General features: G+C 50.4%; 1 protein-coding gene across 2 annotated transcripts in view; it reads left to right on the top strand.

Moving 5' to 3' along the window:
• Window positions 1-253: 253 nt before the first annotated feature.
• Window positions 254-18,836, top strand: part of SMCO4 (single-pass membrane protein with coiled-coil domains 4) — a 70,854-nt gene continuing 52,271 nt past the window's right edge. For both annotated transcript variants that reach the window (XR_013829310.1, XM_079928177.1), the window contains exon 1: window positions 254-377. The gene's annotated coding sequence lies outside the window, so the exon portion shown is untranslated. The remainder of the gene's footprint in view (window positions 378-18,836) is intronic.

Below are 18,836 nucleotides of genomic sequence, written 5' to 3'. Positions count from 1 at the left end.
TACTTTTTCGTAGGCGAGGCATTCAGATTTAGAGAAGCAGGAAATGTATCGACCCAGGTGGGGCACGGAGGAAGGGCGCCGAGAGGCTGGCTGGTCAGGGCAGGCTCCCCGGAGGCAGCGGCGGGGCCGGGGCCGCCACAAGGGAGGGTCTCCGGCAGAGCGGAACCGGGCTGGGAGCGAGCCTTGGGGCGGGGGCGGCCGGCGAGTTAGGGTTAGGGCGAGAGGATTCGCCTTCCCGGCGGCAGAGGGCGCCTGGCGCTGCGGTCCGGCGCGCCGGAGCCGCCCGCGCGGACGCCGAGAGAAGAGGCGAGGCGGGGAGCTCGAGCGGCGGCCACTGCCACGTCTTCCCGGCAGTGGCGGCGGCGGCGCGGGAGGAGGTGAGCGGCGGCGGCGGCGCGGGCGGGCAGGTGGGCAGGGAGCGGTGCGGGCGGGCACCGGGCACCGGGCACCGGGCGGGGGTGCCGGCGCCGGGATAGCGCGGTTCCCGCCACGCCGGCTCCTCCTCTGCGCCGGGCGGACAGCCGAGGCCCGGGCGCCGAGCGAGTCCCGAGCGCAACTCGTGCCGGCGGGGCGGGCCGGGGCCGAGGGGACACGAGCCCGCGCGCCATTCGCGGCGCGGGACGCGGGATCCCCGCCGCTGCGGGGCCGGCGCCGGGGCCGGGAAAAGTTGGGGCGGACAGAGCCCGAACGGGCCGGGCGGGAAGTGCGGGTGCACGGCTGACACCCGGGGCGCGGAGGGACGCGGGGAGAAGGGGGTCTGGGCCGGAGGCGGGAGACGCGGGTCCTTTGCGGGCGGAGAGAAAGGGGTGCGCTCAGATTCTCGGGCTGGAGCAGGCAAGTGTCCGGCGGGGACCCCGCGAGTGAGGAGGGAGGGAGGCCCACGGCGGGCGGCCACTGGGGGAACCGGAGGCGAGTGGGTGGCGGGGTAGAGCGATGGGCAGTGGGCTTTGCCTCCTCGCGCCTCTGTTGGGGCAGACGCTGAAAGAGGGGTCGGGCTCAGAGTGGGGGACGCCTCTTGGCGTCTGAAGATCCGGTGGGGAGTTCCAGTAACTGGTGGAGGAGGGAGCGGAGCGGTGCTTCCTCTAAGGCTTGGGTCAAATACCGTCCCTCCCGGTCTGCCAGATTCACCTCCCAGACTGCAGTGCTTTTGTCCTGGGGAAGTTGAGGAGGGACCCCTGAGTGGATGGGATATTTAGATGTTCCCAGGGGAGTAAGATTGGGCTGCATGAAATCATAACTGTTGCCGGGAGAAAACGCAACTCTGACCCTCCCCTAGCCACCCCCCCCCCCCATTCCCTCTCCAGTACCGGCAACGTCTGGATTCCCTGGGCTGGGCTAGCAGATCCCCAAAGCCCTGCAGCGCATCTGCTCACAGGTCGTGGGTATCCTAAAGGGGCATAAGACATGGCCTTTTATTCTCTGGGACTGAGGTTGGCTGTTTCAGAAACAAGTGGTTCTGGAGATGCTGGATGCTTTATTAGAACAATCTGTGTGGTGCCCCTTGACAAAGGAGATGACTCATGTTAGCTTTTTTTTTCTTCCCCTTCCAAATAAACTTCGTATTCACGACACAAGTATGCCAGATCATTTGCAACAGTGATAGAGCTGGAGATCTACATTGTAGGCCTTGAGCCCTTGTGCTAGTCCTAGATATATTAGCAAGGATTATGGCCTTGGATGCATCACTTCCCCTCTCTGGAACTCAGTTTCCTTATCTGCAAAATAGTGTATAAATAAAGAGCTAGACAGTCTGATGGCGCAGGAGAAGGTGTCTGAGGGAGACTGACATCTTTTTCCTTGTAAGTCGAGATCGGCCACACAAAATCAAACTCAGCCTATTACGAAGAAACTAGGGTGGACTGAACACAGCTAAGAAGCAAGAAAGGCTGCATAAAGTAAAACAAACCCCAAAACTAATAATAATTGGTATTAGATTTACAGTATGGATATTGCTCTCATGTAGGCAATTAGTGTACATGGCTGTCCAGCTGTCATTACCATAAAGCTGTTAACTGTGCTTAAAAAAATTACGTATGTTTCATCTGTGGACCTGAATTTTATTCTTTTGTTTGAACCTTCAAGCCTGGAGTAGATGCTCAGTTGGATGGGTCTTGGCTCAGCCTTCCTCGAAGGACCTCCCCAGGATCTCTCATTGCCATAGTAGCCTAGATTTCCTCCTGTCTGACTGATGCTGCCTTCCTTGTACCAACACACTTCTGTCATCTTTTCCATTCTAGCTTGAGAAGTGGGGAGCTGATCCCTGTTGCATCTGGCATTTCTGAACTTCCCAGGTTTCTTTCCAAGTGAGTAAAATTAAGTGAGGCAAACAATGCGTTAGATGCAGCACATTAAAAATAGCTCAAGGTAATAATGTATCTGCCCCAGCCCTGTTCCCTAGACCTCCTGGGCGACCTCTCACTAGGACATCCGTGTCACTTGCCGGCCATCTCGTTTTGGACGCTCAGGGTCATCACAGAGCTGAAATGACATGGTTGGGTCAAACAGCACATTCATGATCAAGCCGTGATGCTGGAGGGAGAGGAGGATTTTTTGTGTATTTTATCATAACTGAATGCTCCTGCCGTGTTCTCTTCCATTCGTAGCTGTCAAAGTCCGTATTGGGTTTGACCACATCACGTTCAGTAATCCTTTTCTGTCAGTGTCTTGGCAGCAGCAGTTAGTGGTTATCTCTAAGTTTGAGGTAGTGGTAAAATTATATCCTCTCTAGCAGGTAATTAAGTTGAATCTTTAAAATATCTGTAGTTTATATGTGTGTGTGTGTGTGTGTGTGTGTGTGTGTATAAATTTTACTTTAGCTGAGGGCTATTAAATGAATAAAAATCATGTTGCTAATAATAGTTGTCATTTGAGCCCCTACCATTGATCTTGCGCTGTGAGGTGAGGAAACAAAGCTTCGACAGGGTACAACTCTAAGTGCTACCACTGGCTTTCACAAGTTACTGGTGATCTTTGAAACCAAACAGTGTTTTACAATAGTGGAAAAGTAATTCTTAACTATCCTATAGGGCTGTGATATTGAATGAGATCTCGTATATGAAAAGCAATGTGGAAACTTGTAAAGCGCCCTCCAACCTAGGACAGTGTTTTACCCTAAGCACCTGGGGATACCCAGGTGCTTAGGGTAAAGCTTATGAGTCCATGAGTCTTGATGTCTGATGGGCCTGGTGTACATGCTGAGCCCATCGCCTGATCCCTCTGAGCCCGATTTCCCCGTGTGTAACATCAGGATGATAGTATCTGCCTTGCATTAAATGAGATGCACTTGTGAGTTGCAGTGGGTGCTCAGTGACGGTTGGCATCCAGCCCTTTCTCTCCCCTCGCCCATGGGCACTTGGGATAATGGGATTAAGTCTTCCAGTAGGAATTGTCCTCGAGGGAGAAAGGCTTTTAAAGTACATTTTTGTACTTATAAATAATTCTTTTAGCTTTTAGCTGCCCACTCCATCCTCAGCACATGCAGTGGATATTCTAGGACCTACCGTCATCTAAAAGGAGGGAATTGCTGGGACTGGCACAGCATTGTGAATCAACTGTATACTTCAATAAAAATTTTAAAAAAAAGAAAAAAAAAAAGAAAAGGAGGGACTTGAACCAAGCCAGAAGCCAGAAGGGACACGTCTTTGGTAGGAGGCTGAAGATGGATGTAGCTAGTTTCCCCTTTGCCCATTGTGTGCCCTTCTCTCCTCTTTTATTCATTTTGTGGGACAGGGAAAAGATACTGAGTTTTGGGACTTCGAGCTGGTAGGAGGCATTGTTAGAGCTATAGTATAAGGTGGGAGGGCAGTGCAGATGTGGGCTGGGAAGGAGATGGAAGAGTTGACTTTGCCAGTAAAACCTGGACAGTTTGGTGTGGGGGAAGTCTCTTTTAGATGTAGGATTTGGCTAAATATGGGGCCAATTTGTATCGAGTGCTATAGGCTGTCTTGTGGGGCTTGGAAGTTCTTATGCTCCAAGCAGAGTTTGACTGGTTGCGGTGGCATCATAAATGAGTTGCCATAGTAAGTTGTATGCGGAAAAGGAAATTAAATTCCAGGAGGGTGTTTGTTGTGACTGATGCCAGAATTTCTCTGAGAATTTTATTAAGATTCAGTCAGTCTATAAAAGTACTTCTTAGTCCTCTGAAGGTATTAATTAAGAAATAGTTTTTTAAAAAAACCCAGAAGGGTCTCCTTTGTGAGCTTTTGAAATGTAATCTTCCTAAATCTTTGGAAAAAATGAAGTCTTTAAAAAAAAAATCACAGAGCTGTCTATTTTAAAAGCAGTCCCTCCAGAGTACTGTTTCCTTCTCTTCCCATCCCTTCATTCCTCTCACATTATTTTGATAATGAGTTAATTTTGGGGTCCTCTACATCTTGGGAGCCTAATGTGTACGCCCCTTCATTTTTAGATCTCGGATATGCCTTCTTCTGCGTTTACTCGTATTCATTCGTTACGAGGAGGTAGCACCGCAAGGTGGTGAAGAGCAGAGAGGCTGGAGCCAGCTTGGGGACAGGGAGAGTCGTGGTCATTCTTGGAGAGCCGGGCTCTCCTCAGCTTGGATTAACCCCCGTAGAAGCTCTGGAGGGCGATCCTGTTATTCCCGTTGCACAGATGAGGAAACAGAAGCCTGCGCATCCTCATGGTTGGGGGCGGGGTGGCATGTGTCACAGTCCGAGCGGCAGCTGTGATCTCTGTGACGGCACAGCCTGGGCAGGCAGAAGTCGCGCCCACCCTGCCAAGGTTGGACTCCGTCCGGAGGCTGTGGTTTAGAAGGGTGGCTCCGTAGGCTGTGTGGACTATGAAATGCCCTGAAGAGAGACAAGGCCATCAGGGTAATGGGCATGAGAGAGGATGAGGGCTTGAACTCAAGACGTTAAGATGGTGGCAGGGGTGATGCAGCAGAGGGAACGGGCCAGCATGGTTGGTGCTCAGTGCTCTGGACTGGGGTTGAGAGAACGAGCAGTCAAGCCCTCTTTTCTCTCCTCACCCCTTCCCTGTTGCCCCTCTCATCCTCACAAGCTGGGTAGTGGAGACACTGTCTGTAGACTGCAAGTATCTCTGTAGAAACTCAAATTTGCCTCCTTTGGTCTCTCATGACAGCCAGAGAAAGGTGCCTGAGGAAAACCCCAAAGCGCCTTCCCCTGTCTTTGCCCACCCACCCTGGCCTTAGTTTCTGCCTTTTCTGGAGCATCTCAGGATGGAAGTCAGGTTCTCAGACCCCATTCAGAGAAGTGCTGGTTTGAACATTCAAATGTATAGTGAAACTGTTGAAGGGGAAAAGCCCCCAAAGGAGGAAGTCTCCCTGGGGTGCAGTCGGCACCCCACAGTTCCCTGGTGGACCCAGTGGACCACAGTGGCTGTGGTCCTCAGTTTGGGCTGTTCCCCAAGGGCTGATCTGCCTCTAGGCGGGGGTGACTTGTGGTCACCAAACATGCAGGGGCTGGTCGGGAACGGGGAGTGGAGGTGGGCGAGTTCTCAGTGGTGGCCAGCCCTGCAAGGAGGGGAGAACACCCTCCCCCGAAGGGTGCAGCCTCGGTGAGGAGCTGAGCCATACTCAGGAGAACCGGAGTCAGAGCGAGGGGACACGGTTGGTCCTGGTTGCTAGCGTCCACATGTCCCCATCGTAGGACGCACCACTGCCGCATCAGAAATATGCTGGTGCCGTGCCCTCTCCCCTAGTCAGTGCCAGAGTCTGTAAGAAACTTGCCCAGGCGTCCGTTTTCCAGAGTGCATAATAGCCGTGCCCTTCAGATAGTTTGTTCTTGCTGGGCTCTGGCCAGTTGGTCGGGTTCTGGCTTTGCTTGGGCTGCGTCCTCATGGAGAGGAGGCTGAGAGTTACTTTATTGGTCTGCCTGCTTCCTGGTGTCCGCAGTCACGGCCATCTCTGCGGACTCCGCTCCCCTACTGTTCGATGGTCACCCCTTTCCCTCCGAGATGGGACTTCTTTTCCTTGTCCTGTGGGTAGCCCCCAGCCGTGGACTGTTGAAGTGCCCAGTGAGTGTGGCGCACTAACAGGGTACCTATTTAATGGGAGGAGAGCGTTTTGTGTGGGGATGTCAACTGTCAGGCTGCCTCCTGAGCAGCATGTCCTAAGCAAAGCCCCTCTGTTTTCCTTTTTGCTCCATGTTTAGCTGCGTGTGTGTGTTTGGGCTGCGTGTTTGTTTTAATTATTACTAGGAAGCCAAAAAAGGTATTTATCAAATGTTTGAATTTACAGAAGTGTTACTATGGACAAGCAGAAATAGTAGCTATATGTTTGTCCAGGATACCACTGATTTATCTCTCCTTATTCCACCTTGTTGCTGTTTTGAAGAACCCTCTGATTTGTATCCTGGTTCAGTTTGGATTTTACTGTTGAATGTGAATAGAGGCTGGCCTGGTTGTTTGCTGAAGTGGAGGGACTCGAATGGGTGGGCTTCAGGCTGCCAGCCTTGGCTGTCCCTGCAGCCCCAGGAGCCTGACATGCTGTGCCTTTGTCGGGAAGGTGGAGTTTGGCCAGGCTTTTTCTTTGGCTTCGCCTGGGAGTAGCTCTGCTGGCGACAGCAGGTGGCCTCCTCTCTGCTGCGGGAAAGGGAATTCTCTCTTCATCTGGTTTTTACTTTCTTCTCATCCTATGGAGGTGAGAGGGAAGAGAGTCTCAGAAAAGTGCGTCCTGGAGCCAAGCGGGTTCAGGGCAGGACAGGTTTGCAGCTTCCACAGAGCTTACCCCAAAGTTTTCCTTGCACCCGGCATTTCCCTTCTTCCCTGTTGATCCCGATCCAGTCTTGTCATCTGTGGCTTAGAGACTGCACTTGAACTTTATCAGTCACTCTTGGGAAGACCTTGGAGTGTGGCACCAAAACTTGTCCAGATTGCTCTGTCAGTTTCACACCAGAACACGAAACCCTGTTTCGGTGGCTGTGGTGCTATTTTTAAATCAGTTCGATGGCTTTTTTCTAAATGATGTAGGGGATACATGAATATATTATGCTCGTGCACCTCACCCTCCCGTCCAAATAGTGGAGAAGTGAACAGCAGATGTAGAGTCCTCCTTCCTCTGGCACCCTTCCCCCCTGTGTCGCCTCCCTGCTGGGTCCTCAGCACTAACTAATTGTAATTTCCATCAGCCTATACAGACGCAAACACATACAGTTTTGTTTCTTTTGTAAGCATAAATCTGATTGCACGATATATATCGTTTCATTATTTTATCTTTTCACAATGGATCTCGTAGATCTTTTCTTGCATGTAGTTCTTCTCTCTTTTAATTTGTCTACAAAACATTTTATAGTATAGATATATCATAATTTATGAGTCAGTCCCCCATTGATAGGCATATAAAGGGACTCATTAGTTTTGCTATTATATCTTCATACATACATGCTGTTATGCACACATGCGTGTGTTTCTCTAAGAGTGGAATCAGTATGCCACAGGTTCTACTCATTTAAACTGTTACAGCAAATCCCGACACTGTGCTCGCCAGGGCTGTACTGGTTTAAACTACCAATAGTGTATGAGGCTGCCCATTTTCCCACAGGCTGCCATTCTGCTAGGTGATAGAAATGGACAGTGTTTAGTAGGCATTTCACCCATCACTGGTATGGCTATGAGACTCGTTTGGCTTCCGGATCTTAATTGGGCGGGGGGAGGTGTCTATCATAGCCATGGAGGATGAGGGAGCTGAGCCCCCGAGGACCAAGGCTCTGCTCAGGGTGTCCTGCCGCCAGGGGTGGCAACGTGGCCCTGGAAGCCAGCGCTCCTGGTTTCACGTTCTCTCCGCTTTTCCCAGAGGCCGGGCACTGTAATAGAGCACTATAATTTTGGTGTCACCTGCCAGAGTCTTTCTGCGAGCCTCTCCCCGAGGAAGCAAGTGCTTATAAGCAGCACATTGATACCAGTTGTGTTCTGCACAGCCAAGGCAGGGATTCCAGGCTGGTGAGCTGAACTGGGCGAACGTATAAGGATCACATGGTGGAAAATCAGACTCTCTTGCTTCTGAAATAGCCTCCATGCATGTAGTGAAGCGCGGTTCTGCGTGTGGTGGGGCTTTCCTTCCAGCAGTGTGGTGATCCGTGCCCCACTTCCCTGGTTTGTTATGGGAATATTGTGATGGTTTGTCTCTGAGCAGGGTTCCTTAGAAGGTGTTCCAGGGGCCTGATCTGGTAGAGGACACATCTGGAGGCCGTCACCTGGGCCGTCCCTGCAGGCTGAGCAGCCCAGTGGGTTTTGGGAGGCTCTGACTTACTGAATGACAGCGTCCTTTACCTGTGGTTCAAAGAGGGCCAGGGAGAAGGAGTGATGGAGGGGCAGCCCGGGGTGGTGAAGAGACTCTAGGATCATTTCCAGCTCCCACTCCGTCATTTATGGCTGTGTGACTTAAGCACGGTTATCCTTTCTCCCGGGGCCTCGGTTTCCTCACCTGTAAACCAGGAATAGTATCAGTACCCACCTCACAGGGTTGTTCCGGGGATTCAGAGCGTAATGTTTGTAAAGCTCTGAGCGTATTACCCAGTGAGTACTCAGCAGTTGTAAGCAACTACTACGCTTGTTTGTGTCCTCCTGTCCTTAATAAGTGTTTTTTAAATGCATGAACGAGCGTTACATTTGCTAGATGTAAAAATGCACATCCTCTAGTAACGAATGTCAGGGAGGGCAGAGGCAGGCCTGGATCAGCTGGGGTTGTGGGAGGGTAGCTGGCGAAGGTAGCAGGTTGGGCAGGAGCGCACATTTGATGTCCTTTTCCGACACCAGTCCTGCTGTGAGACGCTGAGGCCCCAGAGCAGAGGCCTTCCCTTTCCTTAGGTAGATTGGGTGCTGGCGATCCTTCGTGCTGCCTCTCCCTTTTGTTTTGGAGGAGGCCGAGCCAGGCCCTGAGAGGTGAGGTGCGGCTACGGGCCTGGTCGTTCAGAGCAGAGGTGGGACCAGGTCTCCAAGCCCTGGGAGGTTGAGGCTCCTTACCCTGCTCTCCACGCAGGGTAAATGGGCCACGTGCTGCCCATTTCAAGATGCAGGAAAAGAGAAGCACACGGCGTTGGGCGCTTTGCAGAGCCTGCTGTCTGCTGCTACTGAGTTTGCTGTGAGCTGAGGTCGCTCAAGTGCAGGGAAGGTAACGGGAGTGTAACCCACAGTGGGGCGGGGCTGGGGCTCACGCCTGGGTCTGCCTGGCTCACGCTTTACCTTCTGCCTCGTCACAGCCCTAACAGTGCTGGCCCTGGGATGCTGTCTGTGCTTGCTTCATACCCCAGACCACGCACGTGTGCCTGTGCGTGTACGACGGCAGGTCACAGTGCAGTTCTGGTCCTGGCTCTGCTGTCTCTGAGCAGAGCTGGGACGTTAGCCCCTCAGTTTTGCCCTCTTGTAGGGTGGGTATAGCACCCCTGTCTCCCTTCTAGGCTTGTCTTTGTTCACTCAAGAGCTGTTCGGCAAATACATTCTTTTATTCAGCTGGATGCTATTCTGTGTGTCGGGCGTTTTGCACCAAGCAAAGGATGTCAAAATCTTGTTCTCCTGGAGCTTATTTTCTCCTGAGGGGCAGCAGACAGTAGCTGGTTATAGTTGATGGTACGTGTCCTAGTTTCTTAGGGTGCTGTGACAAAGGACCACAAGCCGGATGGCGTAAACCTCAGGACCTTACCCCCTTGTGCCCTGGGGCTCTGAGGGAGGACCTGTTCCCTGCTTCTGCCCCAGCGTCTGGTGGTGCCGGCGTGCCTGGTGCCTGGATCTTGTGGCTGCATAGCTCTGCTCTCTTGCCTCCCTTACCACACGGCCTCTTTCCCGGGTCTGTGGCCCCTCTTTTCTTATGAGGGCCCACCCCCCTCCAGTGTGTCCTCATCCTAACTACGTACTTCTGGGAAGACCCTCTCTGCAAATGAGGTCACATTCTGAGGTTCCAGGTGGACGTGGATTTGAGGGGACGCTGTCCGACCCAGAACGGTATGCGAGGTAGTAATGGCTGCTGAAAAGTCCGGGCAGGGCCTGGGGCAGGGGGTCGGTGAGGTGCTGAAAGGTGGTGCAGGCAGGCCTTGCTGAGCAGGTAGTGTTTGAGCTTCCACGTGGAGGAGGGGGGAGGGGTGGAGGAGCTGAGGTATGGAGGGGATGTGGTCCAGGCCGAGGGAACAGCAAACACGGAGGCCTTGAGGTGGGCATGTGCGCCTGCCAGACTGGTACGGGGACAGTGACGTGGAAGTCGTGTGTGTGTGTGCATGCACGTACGCGCGCGTGTGTGTTCGTGAGGCTTTGGCCTTTTGCCCCCGCGAGATGGGAGCCACTGTTGAGTCTGCGAGCATGCCGACAGCAGCGTTGGCGTGTGGACCAGCTCGTCAAGGGTTTTTCCAAGCTCAGACGGCCATTGCAGCGCCTCGTCCGTGCGCCGTGATGTTTTGCAGTGATGGTTACTCGGCAGTTTCTTTTTGAAACGTCAGTGCTGTTGACCCTTGATCCACCGCCCTTTCCAGTCGGTTCTCTGTTCCTTCTGGATGCCTTTCCACCCACCCGCTTCCCCACACTGAAACCACAAGCATGAAGAAGAGAAAGTAGACAAGGCTGGGGGTGGCCAGGGCTGCTGGGAAGCCCGGCACGCGTGGCAGCCCTGGTGGGAGCTGCGCCTGCCCGCCAGCCCCGGGCCATCTGGTGAACGCTGTGCCCGTGGTGAAGGTGTTCCTCGCCCTGGCAGATTTAGAAACTGCTGAGGTCAGCGCGAGGTCAGTGCGAGCTCAGGGCGCTCAGCTCCCCGCATCCTTCTGTGGATCAAGTCACTATGCCGTGAAAAGAGGTGAGTCAGCCGCCTCGGGCAGCGGCCTCCCTTGGCCTGGAAAATACAGGGCAGGGAGGCACTTGCAGAAGCACCTGTGCAGAGCCCAGGAGCCTGTCGGGCAGTCACTGCACTCACTCGGCCCGGGGCCCTCGCTGCCACCCACTTCGTCACTGGCCTGCAGAGCTTTACATTCTCATTCACATTTGCTGTAAAAACAGTCAGGCCTGCGATGCGAGTGCCGTCATTACAGAGAAGAAGGCACCCCAGGTGTGGCTGGCCCCATGGTCCGGGGCCCGTGCCAGTTTGGTTTGCGTGGTCCTGGGGGGAATCATAACTTTGGATTCCCTGGCGTCAGAGCTGAAGGGAATCTCCTTATCTGGCTCACATTTAATTTCCTCCCTAGGCCTCCAAAGGAAAGGGCCTGGCATGTCTGTGACTGGGGCTCCGGAGGAGCGGGCCACGGGTGGCCTTGATTTCAGGCGCTCTTCCCGGCCTCCGCCTGCGAGGGCGGTGCCAGGAGCAGCCCGTCCAGGGAGGTGATCCGGGAGGCCCCTGGCGCCGCCGCCCCTCCGGGGAGCACCGCTTTAGAAGATAGTTCCGTGTAAGCGGAGATGGAAATAGAATTCCCCGGCGCTAGGAGCAGCTGCTCCTCTGTAGGATTTCAGGAGCTGCCTTTGGGCACCAGTCACTCACTAACCCCTGCCTCCCAGCAAAACACACACCCACACAAAATGAAAGTGAGGCAGACTGTGCCTGGCTAGAGATGGAGCGTTAGAGTGTGTTTTGTGGGACTGTAGTTCCTCTCCAGAGTCTTTTCTGAGGGTGCTTCCCCAGCACAGCAGAAGAGCTTCCTTGTTTGCCAGACGCTACAGGAAGCTTTGAATCAGGTAGCGTCCCCAGGAGTCTGTGGAGTCTGGCCTCGATTCCGCATTAGAGGCAGGGAGGCCATGCCCAAGAGTGGGAGCCAGGCAGGGCCCCAAGGGTTCTCGCAGAACAGGCTACTTGTCCTGTGTCCAGGTGGCCTTTGTCTCTGTGCTGATGGATCTCAAGCACTTGGTAAAGAAGTGCTTGTACATAAGTACGGGATATGGGCCCTGATTTTTGTTTGTTTGGTTTTGGTTTTGGTTTTTTAAACTGGGCATCTGTGAGTTAGCTCAGGACCTTGAGAGCTCAGTCTCCTGGCCCCGCAGCGAGACTGGTCTCATCCCTGCAGCCTTGGGGCATCTTTAACCTGGGGGTTGGATGACATGGTTGTCACGCGTGTCTCCTTCCTTGTGCTCCTCGCAGCCCTTTGCACAGGTCCTGGGGTGATTTGCCTGCACCTACGGTGGGAGCTCCCTGAGGGCAGTGGGAGCCTGGCACATGCGGAGCTTCCAGGAGCTTCCCTGCGGCCCTTGTCCTGCTTGGCCAGATCCCCAGTGTCTTGCTTTCTGGGTGAGCGTTGAGGCGGAAGGAGGAACAGGTGGGGGGATTTGATGTGAACCCCCCTCCTGGCTCTGGGGGCAGGCGTCCCCAGCTGTTCAGCATGAGCTCCTTGTTCCCGTCTCAAGTTTCATGCAACTTTTGATCCTTGTGCTAAACAAAGTGCCTTTATTTCTGGATGTTGTCATGAGAGTTGTTTTTGCAATTATTGGTGAGGCAGAAAAGAACGGATCATGACGACAGAGTTGTCTATATATTCCAAATTTAAGAAATGTCTCTGCATTAGAAAAATACTACAAAGAATTTAATTTCAGTGGTTGTGTCTGGATTTTGGTATTACAGGAGGTTTTTTATCTTTCTGTTTTTCGGCATTTTCCATGTTGAGCATGTATTGTCTGGATAATAAAAGCTATAAAAATTACTACAAATAATAAATAGCTGTGTATTAGGATCCAGTATGTGCTGTACACTGTGAGAACTTGCCATTACACTCTTATTTGATCCTTACTATGAACCTGTAAGGTTCTCTTTTTTAAAAAAATACAAATGCTGACATATTTTATTTTATTGTGGCGAAATCTACAAAACTTACCTTTTTAACCATTTTTAAGCTCTGTGGCATGAAGTACATTCACCGTGAGATCCTTTCTTTAAACTCCTTATTTTATAAATGAGGAAGCTGAGATTTGGAGAAACACAGCTGCTTAAGGTCACAGAGAGTAAGGCGTTCCAGAGGCGGGATGTGGATGCAGGGCGATGATACTCGGAGGTCTGGGATCTCTGGTTTGTGGCTGTTGGAGTCTGTGATTACTTACCCTGCCCCACGATCGCCGCTTGATCGCAGAAAGCCTGTGTGTGTCTCGTGTGTGTGTCTCCTTTGACAGCTCTAGGGTTGGGCTTTGCGTTTTTACAGGGAGGAGCGTGGTGAGCCTGGCTCGGGGCACGAGTGGCTGACATAAGTGACACCAGGGTTGATGATTTCCGTAATCCTGTTTGCCTTTGTTCGACCCGTGGAAGCGTGTGTGTACATGGGGTGGCAGGGTGGCGAGGCCTGTGTGTTAAGAGTTCTGTCTCCAGCAGGTGCTCAGCCGTAGGGGACAGTGGAAGGAGCAGTGGCCTAGAGCTTAGATACCTGGCTTCCTCAGGTCTGGGCGCACGGCGCGGGGTGATTTTAGAGAAAGGGCATTGCACTTGGAGTTACAAGTTCTGTGCTGCAGTCCTGATTTTACCACGTGGTTGCCATGCTTTGGCCTCAATTTCCATATTTCTAAGTGGGTGACAAAAATGCTTGTTCTGCTTGCCTCCCGTGATTGCAGAGGATTAAATGTCATGATGGGGGAAAAGCGCTAAGTAAACTAAAGGCCTACCAAGGAAATGTCTAAGATGGGAATTTTGAGTGCTCAGTGGTGGGGGGAGGAGTGTCTGTGGCTCACCCCGGAGACTTGAGAAGGGAGGATTTGGATGTGAAGAGTGGCAGGTTTGCTTTGGCTTGTTTTCTTTGGTTGGGGCCATCAGCGTGCTTCCTCCACCATTGCTTAGTTGGTGATATGTAGGGTCCCATTGCCTGCCTGTATGTTGGGATGCTCTGGGATTTTACTGGCATGTGACTCTGCCAAGGTCCTTGGTCCACGCCCCCCACCCCCAACCTCCCCAAGACTCACATCCGCCTAGTGAAATGCATTGTAACGGAGGAGGTCATTTTGTAGCCACGTGGTGGTTGAAACTGTGCAACTTTCCCTAGTTTTGTCTGTCTTCCTCGTCTTTACAGCAAGTACCAGTCTGTCTGTTTCTATTCCCTAACCTTGAGGAGACACACACAGGAGTGGGTGGGGCCTGGAGGATTGTTGCTGGTGAGGGAAGGCTCTCCCCATCTTACGGTGGATGCAGCGCTTTGAGTCTTTCTGCACCAAGACACTGTGCTATGCAAGACACTGTGGAATATCACAATAAAGAAGACAGGGTCTCAGCTCTCAAAGAGCCCACTGTGTCCTGGAGAAGACGCAGCTACTCCAGAAACATCTAGGAGGGTGAGGGCTAGGTAGCTTGCAAAGCAACTGTCAAGAGAGGTGGTAGCCCTTTGTCTAAATGAATGAAAATGCATCATAGGGGCTGGTCAGGGGGGTGAATCGTCAGCATGACTTTGGGGCTCTTTGCTTTTTAACAACCACTTGAATCAGCTGTTTTAAAGCTAGGGCTTCTGTCTGGCTACCCCCAAGATAATTTTCTGAGCCATCACTGTTTCAGTGCACATTTCAAATGACAGGAAAGCCAAGGATTCTGTGTAGGGCCCTGCGGAAGTCAGTGGTCCCATCTCACCGCCTGCTTGCTTTTGGCTTTGGGAATGGTACTAGAAGACTAAGTAGGTCACGGAGATCTATTTTGAACTGAGCGTGGCTGGGCTGCCTGGACATTTAATTTCCGGATCAAATCCTGTTGGACTTGTTTGCCCAGGAGGTTGGCAACGGGCATCCTCTGGTCAGTCGTGTTGTATATTTATAAAGTGTGAAGAATCTGGAGGTAGGGAGACATGCCAGCCACTTCTCCGTTCCTGTAGGTGCGCCGGTGGTGGAGAGGTTTCAGAAACCTTCCAGAAGCCAGGGGAGTGTAGTTTTCCCACGCTGCTTCCTTGAATTTTCTGAAAATGGTCGGTCCTCACTAACTTCATGAAACCTTATTCTTTTAAAGAATGAAATTTAGTTAGTACCCAGAGCCGGTTGGCTTCTGTTTATATTAGTAAGAGCTGCTAGTTGCTGATTGGACCTTTTATGTACATTATTTTTTTTTAATCCTCACAACAACTTTGGAAAATGGGGATTACTGTCCCCATTTTGTAGGCCAAGAAACAGAACCAGAGTGATGCAGTAATTTGCCAACAGACCCGGTGTGTAAGTAACAGGGCCAGAGATTTGAACCCAGGTCCTTCTGACCAGAGTCTGGCCTTTTGTACCACGCCACACTGGTCTTGGGAGCCCTGGGAATGGAAGACGTGCCCAGTTGGGAGTGGGGAGTGTGGTAGCAGCTCCTGGGCCTGTTGTGAGGCAAGGTGTGACCTTCCTCCCAGGAGGGGCCAGCCGTGGATGTTGAGGTTGCAGACCCCCCAACTCAAGGGGGCTTCTGTGTGCAAATGGAGTTATGTTTTAAGCTATCGCTCTGATATAACTGGACCACAGAATCCTCAGAATTTTTACTCTCTGTTGGATTTGTCTCCCGTTTCACTCTTTTGCTCTAGGTGTTCTTGCCTAAGACCTAGGGTGAGTGCAGTGAGGGGGTGAGGTCCATGAGAAAATGTAGGTGGTGATGGAGTCATTTAAACCTCCTCCCCTGCGTGCACGAGCTGTCCACCTGAATATCCCTCTATCTTCCCTACATTTTTGAGAAGGAAACACAAGCTTTTGGGTATGCGTTTGCTTTGTCTTGCTCTGCAGTTTCTTCCCCCAAGCTGCTTACAGAGTCCCAGCAGTAATGCCGCTGCTCGAGGTTGTTTATATTTGTAGATGTGTTGGAGTTTTGGGTGCTTTGCACAGACACGGCCTCACCTGATGTTCCCAGCGAGCCTTCATCACCCCCAGTTCACAGACAGGGATTCTTAAGGGGCATCACAGACCTGAGACTTTGAGGTAGCATACGCCATAGCCTCCTCTGAAAGTTTCGGACACATCAGAGGAGGAGTTTATTTAAAATCAGTTGTCTGGGGACTTCCCCGGTGGCGCAGTGCTTAAGAATCCGCCTGCCAAGGCAGGGAACACGGGTTCGAGCCCTGGTCCGGGAAGATCCCACATGCCGCAGAGCAACTAAGCCCGTGTGCCACAACTACTGAGCCTGCGCTCTAGAGCCCGTGAGCCACAACTACTGAGCCCACGCGCCACAACTGCTGAAGCCCGCGCAACTAGAGCCCATGCTCCGCAACAAAGAGAAACCACCGCAATGAGAAGCCCGAGCACCGCCACAAAGAGTAGCCCCCTGCTCGCAGCAACTAGGGCAGCAACGAAGACCCAACATAGCCAAAATAAATAGATAACTAAATTTAAATAAATAAATAAAAATAAAATCAGTTGTCTTCTGAAAGTGAAAGCATATCCCCTTCAAGTGCTGTCCCCGCTGGCAGGTATGCAGTGGGGCTTGGGGGCAGCATCCTAGTTGGCTGCTGGACCCAACCTAGTTTCCCTCCCAGTCATTTCCTAGCTTTTTACTTAACCTCTGAGTCTGTATCCTATAAATTGGGCATAATAATAATATCTAAAAGAGCTGGGTGAGATGTAAATGACACAGTATACATGAAATCACCCAGAACTCAATGAACAGGTTATTATTTTCTGTCTTTATTTTATTTTATAGTTAATTTGGGTTTTAATTTACCTTCATTAGGTAGAAAATGACACTCTTAAAAAAAGAGAGAGAAAAGAAAATGGCATTCTAGACCTGAAATTCAATTCAGAAGCAACCAGTAAGACAATTATTGGATCTCATTCTTACAGAATTCTGAGCAGATATATAAACTATGTGACACCATAAGCAATCTATTATAATATTAAACACATGTTCTACACATGTTCCGTCTTTGTTTTAAACCAGCATGACTTGGAGAAATCAGTCCTCAGCTATAGGAGCAGCGACCTGGGAAACTGTCCCCTCCCTAAGAGCCTTAGTAACTGACCTCTCCTGTAAACTCCCTCCTCCAAAGCAAGAGGGAGAGGATGAACTATAAGGACCCTAATTTTAACTAGAATTTTTCCAAGATTTTCCTATTCTTTTTGGTTTTGCAGTGGAGTAGCTGATGTATGCTTCATTTGCTGGGACCAGAGCTCTGAGGAGTCCTTATTAATAACCACATGGCCACTCTCAAGTGCCCAGGCCCAGTATTTAAAAAAATGAAGAGATGCTGAAACAGGATTTTAGAAACAGGTATTTTAAATTCACACACTGGACACATTAATACTTTTAGCCTACACACATGCAATGACTGTATAATTATCTTGAGATGATTTTTTTTAACATCTTTATTAGAGTATAATTGCTTTATAATGGTGTGTTAGTTTCTGCTTTATAACAGAGTAAATCAGTTATACATATGTCCCCATATCTCTTCCCTCTTGCATCTCCCTCCCTCCCAGCCTCCCTATCCCGCCCCTCTAGGTGGTCACAAAGCGCTGAGCTGATCTCCCTGTGCTATGAAGCTGCTTCCTACTAGCTATATTTTACGTTTGGTAGTGTATATATGTCCATGTCACTCTCTCACTTTGGCCCATCTTACCCTTCTGCCTCCCCGTATCCTCAAGTCCATTCTCTAGTAGGTCTGCATCTTTCTTCCCATCTTGCCCCTAGGTTCTTCTGACCATTTTTTTTTTTTTTTTACATTCCATATATATGTGTTAGCATACGGTATTTGTTTTTCTCTTTCTGACTTATGTCACTCTGTATGACAGCCTCTAAGTCCATCCACCTCACTACAAATAACTCAGTTTCGTTCCTTTATATGGCTGAGTAATATTCCATTGTATATATGGGCCACATCTTCTTTATCCATTCATCTGTCGATGGACACTTAGGTTGCTTCCATGTCCTGGCTATTGTAAATAGAGCTGCAGTGAACATTTTGGTACATGAATCTTTTTGAATTATGGTATTCTCAGGGTATACGCCCAATAGTGGGATTGCTGGGTCGTATGGTAGTTCTATTTTTAGTTTTCTAAGGAACCTTCATACTGTTCTCCATAGTGGCTGTATTAATTTACATTCCCACCAACAGTACAAGAGGGTTCCCTTTTCTCCACACCCTCTCCAGCATTTATTGTTTGTAGATTTTTAATGATGGCCATTCTGACGGGTGTAAGATGATTTCTTATTGTAGTTTTGATTTGCATTTCTCTAATGATTAATGATGTTGAACATTCTTTCATGTGTTTGTTGGCAATCTGTATATCTTCTTTGGAGAAATGTCTGTGTAGGTCTTCTGCCCATTTTTGTATTGGGTTGTTTGTGTTTTTAATGTTGAGCTGCATGAGCTACTTGTAAATTTTGGAGATTAATCCTTTGTCATTTGCTTCATTTGAAAATATTTTCTCCCATTCTGAGGGTTGTCTTTCGTCTTGTTTATGGTTTCTTCCCTTTGCTGTGCAAAAGCTTTGAAGTTTCATTAGGTCCCATTTGTTTATTTTTGTTTTTATTTCCATATCTCTAGGAGGTGGGTCAAAAAGGATCTTGCTGTGTGTCATAGAGTGTCCTGCCTATGTTTTCCTCTAAGAGTTTGATGGTGTCTGGCCTTACATTTAGGTCTCTAATCCATCTTGAGTTTATTTTTGTGTATGGTGTTAGGGAGTGTTCTGATTTCATTCTTTTACATATAGCTGTCCAGTTTTCCCAGCACCACTTATTGAAGAGGCTGTCTTTTCTCCACTGTATATTCTTGCCTTCTTTATCAAAGATAAGGTGACCATATGTACGTGGGTTTATCTCTGGGCTTTCTATCCTTTTCCATTGATCTATATTTCTGTTTTGGTGCCAGTACCATACTGTCTCGATTACTGTAGCTTTGTAGTATAGTCTGAAGTCAGGAAGCCTGATTCCTCCAGCTCCGTTTTTCTTTCTCAAGATTTTTTTGGCTATTCGGGGTCTTTTGTGTCTCCATACAAATTGTGAAATTTTTTGTTCTAGTTCTGTGAAAAATGCCAGTGGTCGTTTG

The sequence above is a fragment of the Stenella coeruleoalba genome (genome assembly GCF_951394435.1).
Source record: "Stenella coeruleoalba genome assembly, chromosome: 8".
In the NCBI taxonomy this organism is placed as follows: domain Eukaryota; kingdom Metazoa; phylum Chordata; class Mammalia; order Artiodactyla; family Delphinidae; genus Stenella; species Stenella coeruleoalba.
Note: the sequence above shows the minus strand (reverse complement) of the source record. Positions and strands in the feature narration are given on the sequence as shown.